This window comes from Xyrauchen texanus, chromosome 31 (genome assembly GCF_025860055.1).
Source record: "Xyrauchen texanus isolate HMW12.3.18 chromosome 31, RBS_HiC_50CHRs, whole genome shotgun sequence".
NCBI classification, from domain to species: domain Eukaryota; kingdom Metazoa; phylum Chordata; class Actinopteri; order Cypriniformes; family Catostomidae; genus Xyrauchen; species Xyrauchen texanus.
Window position 1 is genome coordinate 25,284,640 of NC_068306.1, and position 15,234 is coordinate 25,299,873.

A 15,234-nucleotide genomic window follows, 5' to 3' on the forward strand; every position below is an offset into this window, starting at 1 on the left:
AACTGTGTGTAAAATAATGAAGTCAAAACATTGAGCCAGTTCATCAGGGCTCCCACTCTTTTCAAGGCACAATTTTCCAGGACATTTCCAGGACAATTTATGTGCCCAACAAATGTAATATTTAAGGAAAACAGATGTGTCCATTTAAATCAAGCTTTTATTTAGGCATTTCTTCTCACCTCCAGAAAAGCAGTTTGCTCCATGGCCCATTTGCCACATCCTACATGTGGTCACCATGGTATAAGCAGACACCGATCATTGAATTATTGAAAATTCATTCACATCCAGAGGTATTAAGCCTGAATTACCATGCTACCAACCCAGTGTAAAATTACTGAAAAAAAAAAAAAAAAAGTAGTCCGATTGTCATCATTGTCTAGTTTATAACTCACAGGGATACAAACTCATGAGAGATGAAAAGGTGAGGCAATCACTGATCCATGGACATGTTTTCCAGAGTAATTGTTAGATTAAGCTAAAAGCACCAACTTAAGCTATTTTAATGATTCAAGAATAGCAAATTATCTAACTGTGCAGAATTTGCTGCAAAAGTAAAGGATATTTTGGTGTTTCTGTTTCACAAATTTGTTCAGTTCCATTAATGGAATAGTTCAGTGACCACTTTTGGAGATGTCACTAGGTCTTACATTCAATGAGTGAGTCATTGAATTATTTTGAGATGTTCATGACCAAAATCTTCAAAGAGACTTTATAGTATTTAAGCATTATAAGAACAAAGCAGATGTACTGTATAATTTTCCTACAGCATTTAAACTGCTGAGCATGGCTTTGATCAGAAAGGACAACAATAATAGACTCAAAATAATAATGTTGTATAATAATCCTATAATGGCCTATAAAGCGCATTTCACATGAGTCGAGTAGTGGTCGAATTATATGGGTTTTTCAATGGCCGATATCCAGAGAGCAGGGTGGCCAATAGACCAATACAATGCAGATATATCACACAATTTAAAATAGAAAATAACAAACATAAAACGGCTAATAATAAACTCTTATTTAGCACTATATTTACTCAATTTCACACAAAACTTAAGAATATAAAAAAATTATATTGTATTTTAAATGGTAGATAGCAGTTTCTTCATATTTCTGTTTACTCATAACATTTTTGTAATTTATTTGCACATGAAGACATTGTTAATATATTAGGAAGAAGGAAATAACAGTACACACAGTAGTCCAGCAACCATGGTTGCATATCCAATCACATTTACACAAAAAATATCTAATCAAACCAATTGTACATACAGTTCATAGTGAATAAGACATTTACTTATAGCACACGTGAAGCATTTTACCTTACTTGCTACCTAATCAGTTAATGGCTTTGAATGAAATTGAACTCTTAAGGAAACTGGTCTCCGAACAGTATGAAAAGCACCTTATTTTTATCATACCTTTGTATACAGCTTCTGGAGGCAGCAATTTCCTGGTTTTGGATGCAGCCTTAAAGTTGCACTTACACGTTTGTGCGGATCCAGCGCGAGCCTCAATCACCTGACAGTTTAAATGGCCTGGATCGCCTACTTCAATTGTCACAGACAGACTGTCATGATTTGTGAATGAGAGGAACTGTTAATCCTGATCCTGAAGTTTTTCATTCTGGCTGATGGAATACACGCTTCAGAGGAAGATATAAAATGAGCGCTCGACGGGAAGAAAACGCTGGATTTTCGGGAGGTTTGTGAATGACATCTTTTAAAACAGATATCTGCATATTTGCAGACGGTATATAATTTAAGTTGAATTGATATTTACATTTTGTCATTAGAATGGTTACAGGTAACTGTTGAGGAGAGACTGTTAGAATATGTGCTTTAGAGAAAGATTTAAGAGCACTCCACCGGATGGTGGATCTGCTGATATTGTGTAAGGTTGGTTTATTACATCTGATTAAACAAGATATGTGCATAATTGCAGATGGTATATTATATTAGTTTTATTGATATTTGTCTTTTTATCATTAGTCAAGACAGTTAAAAGTTAAAGGGAACTGTTGAAGAAAGAGAGGGAGAACGAAACAGACAAGCACCTTAACATTATGAGATCAAACGTGTATGGTGCGGCTCTAATATGGGAACCATTTAAATAAGACTGTGTTGCACACCGGTCTATAATTGTAGTAACACGATGGCATGTAACAACAAAATAAACAGTGACTGGTAGTTTACATGTCTCAGATGCTTCACATGCAAGCAGGGCGATTTTTGGCACACTCAAGAAAAACAATCTGCCAAATGGGATAATGTATCGGCCGATACGATAATTAAAAAGTCTGAATATTGGCCACGACCATCAAGCGGCGCTTTGTCCTTCCAAAAGACAAGCATTGCTGAAAGTGTCATGCTGGGGTGAATTTACGAGCTTGCAATGCAAGAAAGCGGGACTCGTTTATTTTTAGGTCTTAGCATTTTTTTTTTGTGAATGTAATTACTGTAGTTCAATAATTGGGGTCTTTGGATACTAGGGAACAATAGGGTAATAATTAATTAGAATAAATTATGATACATTCAATATCTCCATGAATTTGGACAGTTTTAAAATATTTCTTGTTGCTTTGTACTCTCAAAGACATCATTTGTGTGAGGCAAAAATGTGCGTGAAAAACATTTTGATGTGAAGCTGGAGCCAAGGTTGCGCTGACGCATCACTTCATAGACTACAATGTATTCGGCAGCGGTGACACGTCGCTTCATAAACTTCAATGTATTCAGCAGCTCTGACGCGAGTCATGTTAAAGCCCCTCAATGTGTATAAACAATAACATCAGTCACTTTTACACATTAATAGCTCTTCTGCCCTTTTCTCTCATGATGAACAAGGTAGACTCACATGGCGATGCTCAAGAAAACAATAAACATGTCCCTCTCATTCAGTCGGTCAGTACATGTACCAGGTCATTCAGTTTGCTTATGAATGAGTAGTTTCTTGAGTGCCACTTCTCACTGTGCACACTTTGCTGTAGCCAAGCATGTACATGGATGTAGCTGTAACCAATCAAGCAGTCTGCCTTGGTTGGACCGCAATTGCCATGCACACGATTGGCCACTGCTGTAATCAGTCACAAGGGTCCGCCGGCAGTGACAAAATTATACAAATGTGTATTTGAGTCCCGATCGTTACCATGTAATGGTACATACAGCGAAAACCTTGCAAGCAATGCAGACAAACCGTTTTATTATACCAAAATATTTTTCAGGACAAATAATTATTTTCCAGGACATTTAGGTATTTTTCTAATTTTCAATGACCGTAAAACTGCATTATAAAATTCCATGTTTTCCAGGATGCGTGGGAACATTGTTCATATTCTCAAATGTTAATTAAAAAAGTTAAATGATAAATGAAAAACATCAATAGATGGTTTTATGTTAACTAAGTGTTGTACAGTAGCTTATACCAGCGACAGAGGGTCTGTTTCAAAACATAGTGAGCTTCATTGCTGTATCCTGCCTACATAGGCAGTTGTCTTCTATGGCAGCTTCCTTACTGAAATGGAGCCTCATATGAGAGCAATTTGGAATCGTCTACATAGGCGGCAGCTATGCGCATCATTCAAATAGCGATCCTCTTGCGCAGCACACTGGACAAACTGATTTCAATACAGGTGACGCATCAGAAACAAAACAATCCTCTAATGAGCACAAATATGCATATCACACACACATTTCCGGTAAAAGAGTTGTTTTTGTTTCATAATAAACTGCTATTTATCAATATTTTTCCATAGATGGATGCCACTGACTCCTGTTGAAACATGGCTACAATAGTACACTATGAGCCATGAGTCCACTGACATCTATGGACATATTCATGTAGAAAAAAACTGCATATTGCGCAATCAAACAGTGGGATAAAAAGAGAGCAACTTCACTTCCAAACAACTGTGAGACAGTGACTCCTGAGAAAAATTTACAGTAAACAGTATGTCATGGGTGTATTCTCGCAGACTGCACTGAAAAGATGAAGTGGTGATGGTAAATACTCCTCCACTGTAGTCAATTGGCTCAACGATTCAAAGGAAGTCCTTTCCTTCGCTCGTGAGAGTCATCTGGGCATGACAATCTTGTTGGATTATATATGCAGACGAATTGCAGCGACATGATTTGAATCTAAGAAAACCCAACCTTTGCAATCCTGGAATTGCCCCCGTCGTAAATTAAGCGTCTCAAGCATCGAGCTTGGTCCGAAAGCCCCCTCAGTGTGACCTTCTGAACTTCCACACATAATTAAACCAGACTTCCCTTTGTAAGGCTTCCAAAAGCCCATCAGATTTGTATGATTGGAATACTAAGACATTTCAGCTTAATCCAGGAACATTTTACACAAAGTCACAGAACTTTACCGATTTAACCTTCTAAAATGTACAGAATGCATTTAAATCCATGATTTATACAATACCTAGTCTTGCTAGGTAATTCTGACAATTGCTTTGAACTGTGGTGACTTATATATCTCATAAATTAAGGATTATAGACCGATGCACCTCTTTAAAATATGTGTAATGTTTATCCATGTTGTATAACCAAGGAACTAATCAGTATGATTTTGTAATAAGGGATTTTTAATGTTTTGTTACCTACATGTACAATATTCATGAAACAACGTCATATTTAGTATGTAAACATTCATGGGTGTATGTAGAAAAACTGATGACAATGAATATCATGTATCTTGTACCATTCTCAAGATATAATTGTTCCTGACTAAGTATGGACTATTTTTAATCTGGAGATTTGTAAGACTCCGAGACAAAGGGTCACAAATCAGCTGTCGCAAAGGACAGCCCAGTCGACCATGTGATTCTGAAAAGTCACTTCTGATTGGCGCAGGACACTCTTGAGGGATGCAGCCAATCTCAGTTCAAATAGTTCCAAACAGGAAGAAGTCTCCTATTGACTCTTGGCTCTTCGTGTTCTTCGTCTCTTGCCCTCTCTTCAGTTGCTCTCTGTTCTCTGAACACTCTTCCTCCCATGTGAGTTCCAAGGGAACTCGGGACTCAACTTCCCGAGGAGGAGTTAGAAGGCCTCACTTCAAAGCTAAAATCATTATCTCATACAGACAATAAATTCGATCATACAAAGAGATCAAAACATCGATGGAACGAACTTTCGACCAAGAACCGAGCAACATAAAGGATGCCAGGACACGCAAGTAACACCTCCAATATTGTGCTCAAAGTCCTGGTGAATTTTATATTTTGGGTAATCCGATAGCAAATCAAAGTAGACTCAAAGAAGGATGAAATGGTTCTTAAGGCATTGTTGATAGACTCCATAGAGTTCATCTTCACTGTACTGATCAGTTATTTCAAATTCTGTCACTTTTCAACAACCTTTCTCATGTATATATGTGTTAGATGAGATTTATGTTTAGAAAAGTAATAAAGTTTGTCTGTCTTCAATGACGATTTGACTGTGGTGTATTTTGATAAATAATCTCATCCCTATTTCTGAAAGATTTTGCTTCAAAGCTGTACCTAAATACATGTGATATTATTTTCAATAAGCCATGAGAATAATATAACTCCAATAAGTTAATTAATCATAATTCACTAATTAAAGCTAATTCCTTACAGTGGAAATTGTGAGCTGATATAATTAGAAGTTGTATTACGTTTTCAATGGTGGAGAATCTATTAAGATAAATAATCTAGTTATTTGTCATTTATCTAATTTATAATGGTTGTTTAACGCGACTAATTCCGTTATACATTTCCTTACCTAATAAGGACAGTTTAATTTAGTTCATAGCTCAGACATTTTGAGACCCCAAATTCCCTCCTAAATTTTGCATGCATGCAAATTACCCTACATGTAGTCATGGTAAAATGCGTGCAAAATACCTATGACTGCGTCCACATCTCTAAATTATTTATGTAAATATCCTACACTTTAATAGCATGTGATACGTCTGGATTCAATAGCCCCTTAGTGTTTATGCATTTATGTTTAATAGAGGTAAAAATCTATTAACAGCCCATATTAACTGAAGGCTGTATTTACAGCACCTCCACAAACAAAGCACAGGGCCGTGGTGTGGACCTATTCATGGGAGCCCATTAATTTGTCTTTACAGACAAGTGTGCACGCACACACACCCCTCTGTGTAATAGAGTATATTTCTAACAGAAAGCAAAATTAATATTTGATATTGGCACAGCACTTTTTCAGTTTCAGGGATAATTCATTATTTGTGTATGCTTTGCAGAGACAGCCCAGCTCTGGTTTGATAGTTTTGATGAATAGTAGAAGAGTGTGTTTTAAAAGGGCAGAAGACATTACTATAAATCATCAAGGGTTTTAATGGAAGAGACTAGTTCCCAACTTTTATTTGGCGACCTCGGCTCTCAGATTTAGATAGAAGAGAGATGGGAGGCCAAAGCAAACTATAGAGCAGCTGTGTTCATGTGACCAGTAAACTTTTAGCTGATTGTGCTAATGCTACGAAGGTCAGTTCAGCCAGCTGATGTCCAGGAACTGAATTTAAGTCAAATAATAACAAGTAGTGTAATTCAAAATATAGAACTGGTCACAGTGAGATTTCGGGTGAGTGTCTCCTAGCCAGCATTCTTATTCACAGTAGCACCATCTTAACTTTTTTAATGGGGCCAATTCTTGAAGGGTTTAAATATGCAGAAATGTGAAGCTTTATTATTATTATTCTTTAAGGTGCACTAAGCAGTTTTTTTCATGCGCTAAGCAGTTTTTTCATGGAAAAGTATGCAAAGAATGTTCCTACACCCATAAAGATAAAAATAAAATTAGTGTCCTGAGATATCTCACCGGTCTCTGTGACAGCTGTAGACTTTGTAAACAGCAAACAAAATGCTTTTCACCGTCAATCATTTTGTTCATTCGCATATTTTTGTATTTGATGCGGATCATTGAGGCTATGATTCATAATGTTTGTCCATTGAGGGCTTATTGTGCCACTGTTGAATTTGACTGCCACGTGAATAAACAATGCTGATGATTTTCTCATGAACATCATGTTAACACACCTTTTTTACATCTAGTGGCTATACTTTTTAAATGGATTGGCCACATTCACTTCCATTGTAAGTGCCTCACTGTAACCCAGACTTTTGCTTTTTTCAAGAAAATGAGAAACTAGTGCAAATTTTGGACTCCTAGCATGCTAATTGTTTTTTTTTTGCTATAGTACAAGGTGCCTCATTAACACTGAAACACTACTTATAAACCGTGAGTGTTCACAACAAGGCAATTTTTTCTACTGTATATTATGTATGGTGTAGCGAAAGAAACAGAGCAGCTCTAGACAGCTTACATGGTTAGTATTTAAATACATTTCTTTCTATCACACGAAATTAAGCATCAGGCCCATTCAAGGGATGCAGACCACAGGTGAGCACTGTTCATAGACCGCTGTAATGAATAGCCATTGCTAGAGCTGCTACAATAGATAGCAGTCAGCAGGGGCTGGTTTGAATAGCTTGTGCTACTCTAAGTACTGTCATGGCCAGAAGGAATGGTCCACCCATGATAATGACACTGCGGTACTGCTGCACTCAAACTGATGCTTTCCCACAGAGCGCATTGGAGTGTCAACAGAATGCACTGCAGCATAAAGAAAGCAAGTCTCCTCAACATCGAAATCACCTCTATCAGCTCAGGCAATCATCCCTGAGCCCTAGTGTCTCCAACTGGAGGTCACAAACTATTCGGGAGCCATTAGTGAGGAGCGTAATTTGATTCCGTGGACTGATACCATATTAAATACTTTAGAAATACTGCTTAGGTTGGAGAAAATCTTGCTTACGTGGACAACAAAAAGAACTTGTTGCAATGAATGCCTGAACAGAGGACTTTTCGCTTGATGAAATGATAAGTAAATTGCACACAAATGTCGTTGTAGCCGAGATACTGTAGCTGGTCTGACACCTGGACCCAAGGGAATTTGATGGTGACAGTTGGCAAATTTCATGAAATTCAGGTGCTGAAATGCTAGATTGTACTTTATAAAGTGTTGCTCCGATACCAAAAGTTTGGCTTTGGTACGATACCAGCCCTGGTACCTTGGTATCGATACTAAATCAATACTTTTGCAACAAATAGCCTCAGATTACTGATGAAATCACTCAGAAAAGGACTTGATTAAAAAAGTCTTTCAGTTGCAAATTCGGCATTATCCATTTAAATGTCTCTGGATTACGTGTTTTCTTTTAATTAAATGTTATCATTAAAACAGTGTTTAATAAAAGAAATACATAAAGATTTAATCAAATAAAATATAAAAATACATTTTCAAATGAAAACAATAATGACAAATCTGATTACCTGTGGCACAAGGCTGCTATTGTAAGACTGAATCACAGTGTACATGTAATAATAATATTAATACGAATAATAACAATTATTATTATAAATAATAATGATAAAAATATTACTACATTATTGTTATTAGTAGTATAATTTCTATTTCTTTGCATTTAAAATTTTTCTATACAATAGTAATATTTTTGCTGTTAAAATGTCTTCAATTTCACGTATCCAGTTAAACAGAACTACTGTTTTGGTGGAACTTTTATTTTGATGGACAATTTGTTGGTAAGGTCCGCATTCTAAATGAAATGCTGAAATACTCACGAGCTGAACTCTCAGAGCAGCAACGGAGGTGTTTGGGTGAGTATTCACAGCCGCTCATACACTAAACAATATGTTATGTGCATCACGCGTGATCTGTTTGAGTATGTGTCCGTGAAGTATGACAGAGAGCACAGCGGCGCCTCTCCTTCATTCTGAAGTGTGCCTTGTGTGTAGACTGCATATTATTTAATTAAATTACATCCTTCCGCTGTTTAATGATCACACTTGGCCATATAAATATTTGAATTTGATTAATTTTCAAATTGTCATTGATCAAAAAAAATTCATGTCAATGTAAAATTTAGTAAATTGCACCACACTGTAGTATGGCAGCGAAATTAGCATCAAGATTATATAGTACCGTTGAAAATGTTTTGGTATCAAGTTATTTCATTAGTACCTGTATACTGTGCACTCCTAACTGTATATCACTCTCACATTACATCTTTCATCTTTCTTTTGTAGCCTATCTTTAGGGATACAATTACGTCTGTTTATTCTACATCTCATTTAATGACAGATTTGGTACATTTATAACCCTCAGTGACTTTACAGTCAACTTGAAATCAAAAGGAATCACATTTATTTTATTAATGCATGTTAACGAAATATTCAAGAGAAAAAAATGAGTCTTTCTTATCTGTAATGAAAATAAGACAGTGTAAGCACGACTTAGGCCATGTAAGCTATTAGATAATGTTAACCAATAGCCAAACATCTATTTATGCATCATTTTAACAAGCTCGCATTCAGGTCTGGCTCAATTTGGTTACAGTATTCAGCGAGCTTTATTAGCATGACTGTAGTACATACAATATTGCCAAAGCTGCAAATTTTTATAACAGTGAATCAAACTTTCCAATGTAATTAAAATTCAGTGTCAATAGAACAATGTTAATGTTAAGACCATATTAATTGAACTGGTAATAACAAAAGTAATAAAAGTTAGTGTTAAGTAGGAAAGAAAACAAAAATATTGAATTAACAAACGGTCATGTTGTACAGGGGCTTATTTGTTGTTCCTCGGGTTGTGGCATGTAGACACATATTTGACAGAGTTTTCCTTTCCTTTTAGTTGGTCACTATGGTTAGGTAAATTGCCACAGAGTATGTTTTATGTTTGCTTTAGGATTTGGTGAGTTCTATGTGATACTAAATGTATTTTTATTTTTCTTTAAACATAATTTGTTTAGGTCTGATTGTCTGGGGTTGTTTTGCTTTGGTGGGGTCACTGAGTCTGAGTAGGCTAAGGGGACTTCCTTTAGAGCTCATCTCTTGGAAGATCAAGGCTTTGTAACCAAAGGAGAGGGGGTACTTTGTTTTGATGTGTTTCCCAAAATGTATCGTTCATTTATGGATATTTAATATAGGGTATATTGGCCTAATTCAGCTCTACATGCAGAGTTTGGTGCTTTTTTTTTAGACCAGTAATATGCTTTTACAGAACTCTGCATGTTAAAATTCAATTGGATGCTTGTCCCATTTTGCACAATTCGGTTGTGTTAGTGGACCACATACCTCACTGCCATACTGGGCAATGGTTCATTTTTCATCAGTAATTACTGATTTAAATATTTTGAGCCAGTTATTATTGGGACTTCTTTGTTTATTTATTTATTTTTTGGCACAAAAGCCCATTTGGCTTTTATTTGTGAGTTTATTCACAGCCAGGCAAAAGTTCCCTGTGTTAGTGATTGTTATGCCTAAATATTTTGTGGATTGTTCAAAAGATTTGTTTCCAATTGTGAATCGATTATTTTGCTGATATCTAGATTTTTTCAGATTTTGTATTTTCTTTGGTTGACTGTCAGGGCCCAGATCTGACAGAACCTTTTCTAGCAGAGGCAGATGCTGCTGTAACCCTTCCTTTGTGAGGAACAGTAAGTTTTCACAATATAGTCAATCCCTGATGAATAAAATACCATCCCACCCTACATTTTCCTCATAGAATATACAGTTTCACTTAGAAAAATCTCATATCACATAAGTAAAATGGGTTAACCAAAGCATTTTTGCCACTTTTATTCAGAGGGAGCAGGACAAGAAATACAGTAGGATTCGGAAATGTCACAAACATAGAGTTTGATGGATTCAAATTTTTGTTGCTTGCATGGCCAACACTGCTCAATGTGTATGAGCATGTGTGCTAATCACTAAACCGCAATACTGACAAACTTTATCATGTTGCACAGCATCATCTATCTGTAAAATAAACAGTTGTTTTCCATCCTCTTTCGATGTGTTCTTCTCCAGTGTTGATTTATAATGACCCACATAGGAAAGCAGTAAGGATGACTAATGATGCTCTGTGCAGGAATAAAGCATCTTTTGTTTCTTCAACCTCATTTTTCTTCTCTTTACACTGCTGTACTTCTTCGTCCATGCACAACTATGCTCTCTCATATGGCTGCTCTGTACACTATTTTCTAAGGGTCTGTCTCTTTGTCCCTTATGTAAAGAGCTATGGCTCTAAGCCTTTGGATAGTCTCCGCTAGACACTAAATTTGGTAGCTCTGCTGCTCTTTAAGTAAATGCCACTGAAATCTTCCACGCCGTATCGTTCACTCTGCAGAGCCAGAAATGACAACACCTTTTATACTGAGCACACACCAGCCCATTCCACCTATTCAACACACTCAACTCCCAAAGTGCTTACTTAACATTTGTGTCAGTGGGTTCTATGGTAATAGGCTCACACCCATTGATTATCTGCCATTTTCTCAGTGTGGCGAGCTGGGCCTGTGGCTCGGTGTTGTGGATGCAGTGGGACTACTCAATGAAATGCCACCACACATATAATTAAGCATCTCTGGAGCTTTTTTAGTATTAAATTTGATTAATTTATTACCTTAATGTTTTAGCTTTGATAGTCTGCAACACAAAGGATGGTTTTGTCAGGTTGACTATATGAGGACCATACTGCCCTACAAATGCAAAACACAGTCTTGCAGCAGAACTGACGCAGAGAACAAATGTGTGAGAAAAAAATTCTGATCATGACTCAATTTTGACAAAATGTGTAGTTAGGCTACTAATGTGAGTAAAGTGGGTAAATTATGAAAGCAGGGACTAAAAATGTAATTTTTTTTATTTTGGTTCGTTCTGAGCAAAAACTGTATTTTTTCGTTCCGGTTCAGAAGTTAAAACGCCTTGTACTCTGTGTTAAGGGGTGGGTGAAATACCAATTGCAGTGTTGCCAGATCTCACAAAAGAAAAAAGCAACCTGGTATGGAAAAAGCAAGCTAAAAATAAGCCTCTCGCCCCAACGCAGGTTTCAAAAACTTGCAATTAAGATTTTGTTTGCTTGGTCGCCCTACTTTTAGTCTTAGATTATTCCACTAGATGGCAGAAAAAAAATCCAGTTTATTTTTCTATCACTTTCTTTCACAACATGCCAATCTGAAAAGCATGGGTGCCCCAACGTGGTTTGTTACTCCACCCAAAGACAATTACAGATGTGATCGTCAGGATAGTATTCAACAGACCAATCCTTTGGCAATGTCACCGCTTACGAAAAACAAAAAAGCAAAAAGTTAATTTTATTTACTAATAAAGGGATGCGCGTAATTACAAATTTCAACTTTACATTTCAAATTTAAATTTCAACTAGTCGACTACTCTAAAACTAAACTAACCTTCATAAAAAAGTGTTTATGCAAAACATTTAAAATACTTAATCTATTCCAAATCTGGCACTAAATTCCACTGAAAATGGGCCTTTATCTGCAATGTGTTCACCTTGCATTATCATCATTGTACATTAAATATACATGACACACATTCATCTGTAGCAAATACGGGTTTATTTTTTGAATGAATTGTGCAGGACCAATAGCGCACTCCTAATAGCCTGTTCTAAATGGAATTCATCAAGTAAAAGTTACTAAACATTGTAACAGCGAGGACACTGTTGAAAATAATTAACAGGTAGGCTAAGCCAAATCTTTGAGAGAAAAGAAAATGTGCTGAAACGTTGCCTGTATTTCACAACGTGCAGTTGTGCACTAGCCAGTGATCTAATATGACAGCTCTTCTGTACAGAATGTTAGTTAACCAATGACAGTTACGATGTAAAAAAATAGGTATAGGATGGAAAAAATAGGCCTGTGATGTAGCCTACCATAAACCTAATGTATTCTAAACATTACATGCAGACACTAAAATATAGTTTAATCCGTAAGCAGTCAGCACAGCATTGAAAATAGCCTTCTTAATCAGCAGATTAAAAAAAAATGGCAAAATGGCAAAATTGCCTAAAACAGTAATTTTCTAGGCTACTTACTGAAAATAATAAATTATTTGATGAGCAAAATTAACATGTTGACATGGTCCGATGAAAGTCAGGACTTGACACACCTGAGGCGGATATCCTGCGCTCGGAAAAAGCCTGCTCGGTGGGAATATAATAACTTACAAGCATGCACAGATTTAAAGAAGGCTAAAATGTGAAAACATCCGACTTTCATGCTAGCGTTTCAGAAATTCGCTTCTCGCACCACCACCAAAGTGATTTCTATAGTTACTTTGCTGAGTTTTCTTGTCTAGCAAGATTAAATTTTCTTGCGTGCCACGAGTGAGAGAGGGAAGACGCATGTGCAGCCTGCGGTGAAATAAAAATTTGTATCTGCTCCAGATCTCCTCTTTTTTAATAAAAATCGTATTATCATTTATATTTAAAATGTTTAACATTAATATGACAGTAATTTAAGTGCAGCCTCTGTAAAAATATAAAGCCAAATGTAAATGTGTAAACATGTTGAACAGTTTAGGGGGAAAAAAAATTAATTGACTAGTAATTCTAGTGTCGACTAGCAGCATGAGTACCGTTTAATCACCTTGTCAACTAGTCTCGCACATCCCTAATTCCGCTGTATAAAAATTATTTTGAGGGGTCTCATAGACGGCTGTGGCTTCAAGCCATCAACAGAGCTGACTGAACTGAGGAGATCTTTTCAACTCAGGACTTTGCAGAAAACATTTATAGCGAACATTATCATATGTCTGTTATTAACAAATATCATTATAATAATTGTAAAGCCATTAATATTTCTGTATTTATGATTGTTTTGTGTCATACTTTGGTTTAATCATATAATCTGTCAAATCTAATAAAACAGTCTTCAGGTTTTCTGCATTTACATTTACATTTATGCATTTGGCAGACACTTTTTATCCAAAGCGACTTACAGGAAAATCCCCCTGGAGCAACCTGCAGTTAAGTGCCTTGCTCAAGGAAACAATGGTGGTGGCTGTGGGGATCGAACCAACAACATTCTGATTAACAGTTATGTGCTTTAGCCCACTACACCACACAAAAAATTTGTAGAAAACAACCTAAGGTAAGAGCTGATATAGGATATGTGGCTAATATTAGCAAATAATTACAGAAGCAGTGATCGGGCACACATGATATTTTGTTTATTCATTTTCTTTTTATTATTCACACTTGCACTTTCAAACTTATTTGATGATTGTTTGAACTAAATAATTCAATAACTAATAACTTTAATTAAATTTATTCTCATTTAAAAAAAAAAAATAATAAAAAAATGTATATATATATATATATCTCGTTTGAAAATGTCGAACATATAATATAATGAACACTGAATTAACAGTAAAATATATTTTAAACAAATAGATCTCTAAAAACTTCTTGAATATCTTGAGTTTGCATTTGTGTGTGTGGAAGGGTGTGTGTGCGGAATTAGGAGTTTGCCTTTCAGATATGTATATTGTTATAGAATGTGATAGAGAAAACTTTTCTAGTGTTAGCTGGCACCTAGATGGACGATTTACGACCAAATTAGAGCGATAAAACAAACAGAGCCTTTATTACAAGCTTTTAAAATTGAACATAAAAAAGGGTCAATTTGACCCTTAAGGACAGTATGGACTTTTTTTTTTTTTTTTATAGCTTTGTGTATAAATACATGAAATATTTATTTTATAACATTGCCAGGTTCAGATCACCTCTGTGGAAGATGTCATGAAGTTTCAGGCCGAAAACTTGATGTAAGTCAGTGTTTTAAATCCCAAAGGGTCAAATTGACCCATAAGACGAAGAAGGGTTAACCAGTGTAGGATTATCCACAAGCAAAGCCATCAAATGAACACAACGTCACATTCCACATATCAGAGAGATCACCCACCGAGCCATTAGCGAGTCATAAAAAATGAATCTATGGCGCCTAAATTGATGAAGGAGATAGTCTCTCTGATGCCTTCTTAATCTCAAACTAGGGTTTGCATTGACAGAGCTGACCAATAAAGAAGATCCTTCTTTGTTCCACAAACTTAAACCCTCAGCGTGACCTTCTGCTGTAGCTCTCTGTGGAAGTTCAGATTTTCTTTGAAATGTTTCCTTTTGAGATCCTCATGAGATCCTCATCCCAGTTCCAGTAATTGTGATTTAACCCTATAAAATATACACCATACCTAGCCTTGATAGATAATTCTGAAAATGACTCTATGACCTGTGATCACTTGTATAACTGACAAATAAATGATTATTGCCGATGTACCTTTTAAAATATGTGTAGTGATTAGTAATCACTTATAACTGACAAATTGATGATAATAATCTTTAATCTGGTATGGT

General features: G+C 36.0%; 1 protein-coding gene across 5 annotated transcripts in view; it reads right to left on the reverse strand.

The window, feature by feature from the left end:
• The window catches only part of LOC127624560 (cell adhesion molecule 1-like), a 490,282-nt gene that overhangs the window by 200,994 nt on the left and 274,054 nt on the right, over window positions 1-15,234 (reverse strand). The gene's annotated exons all lie outside the window — the stretch shown is intronic.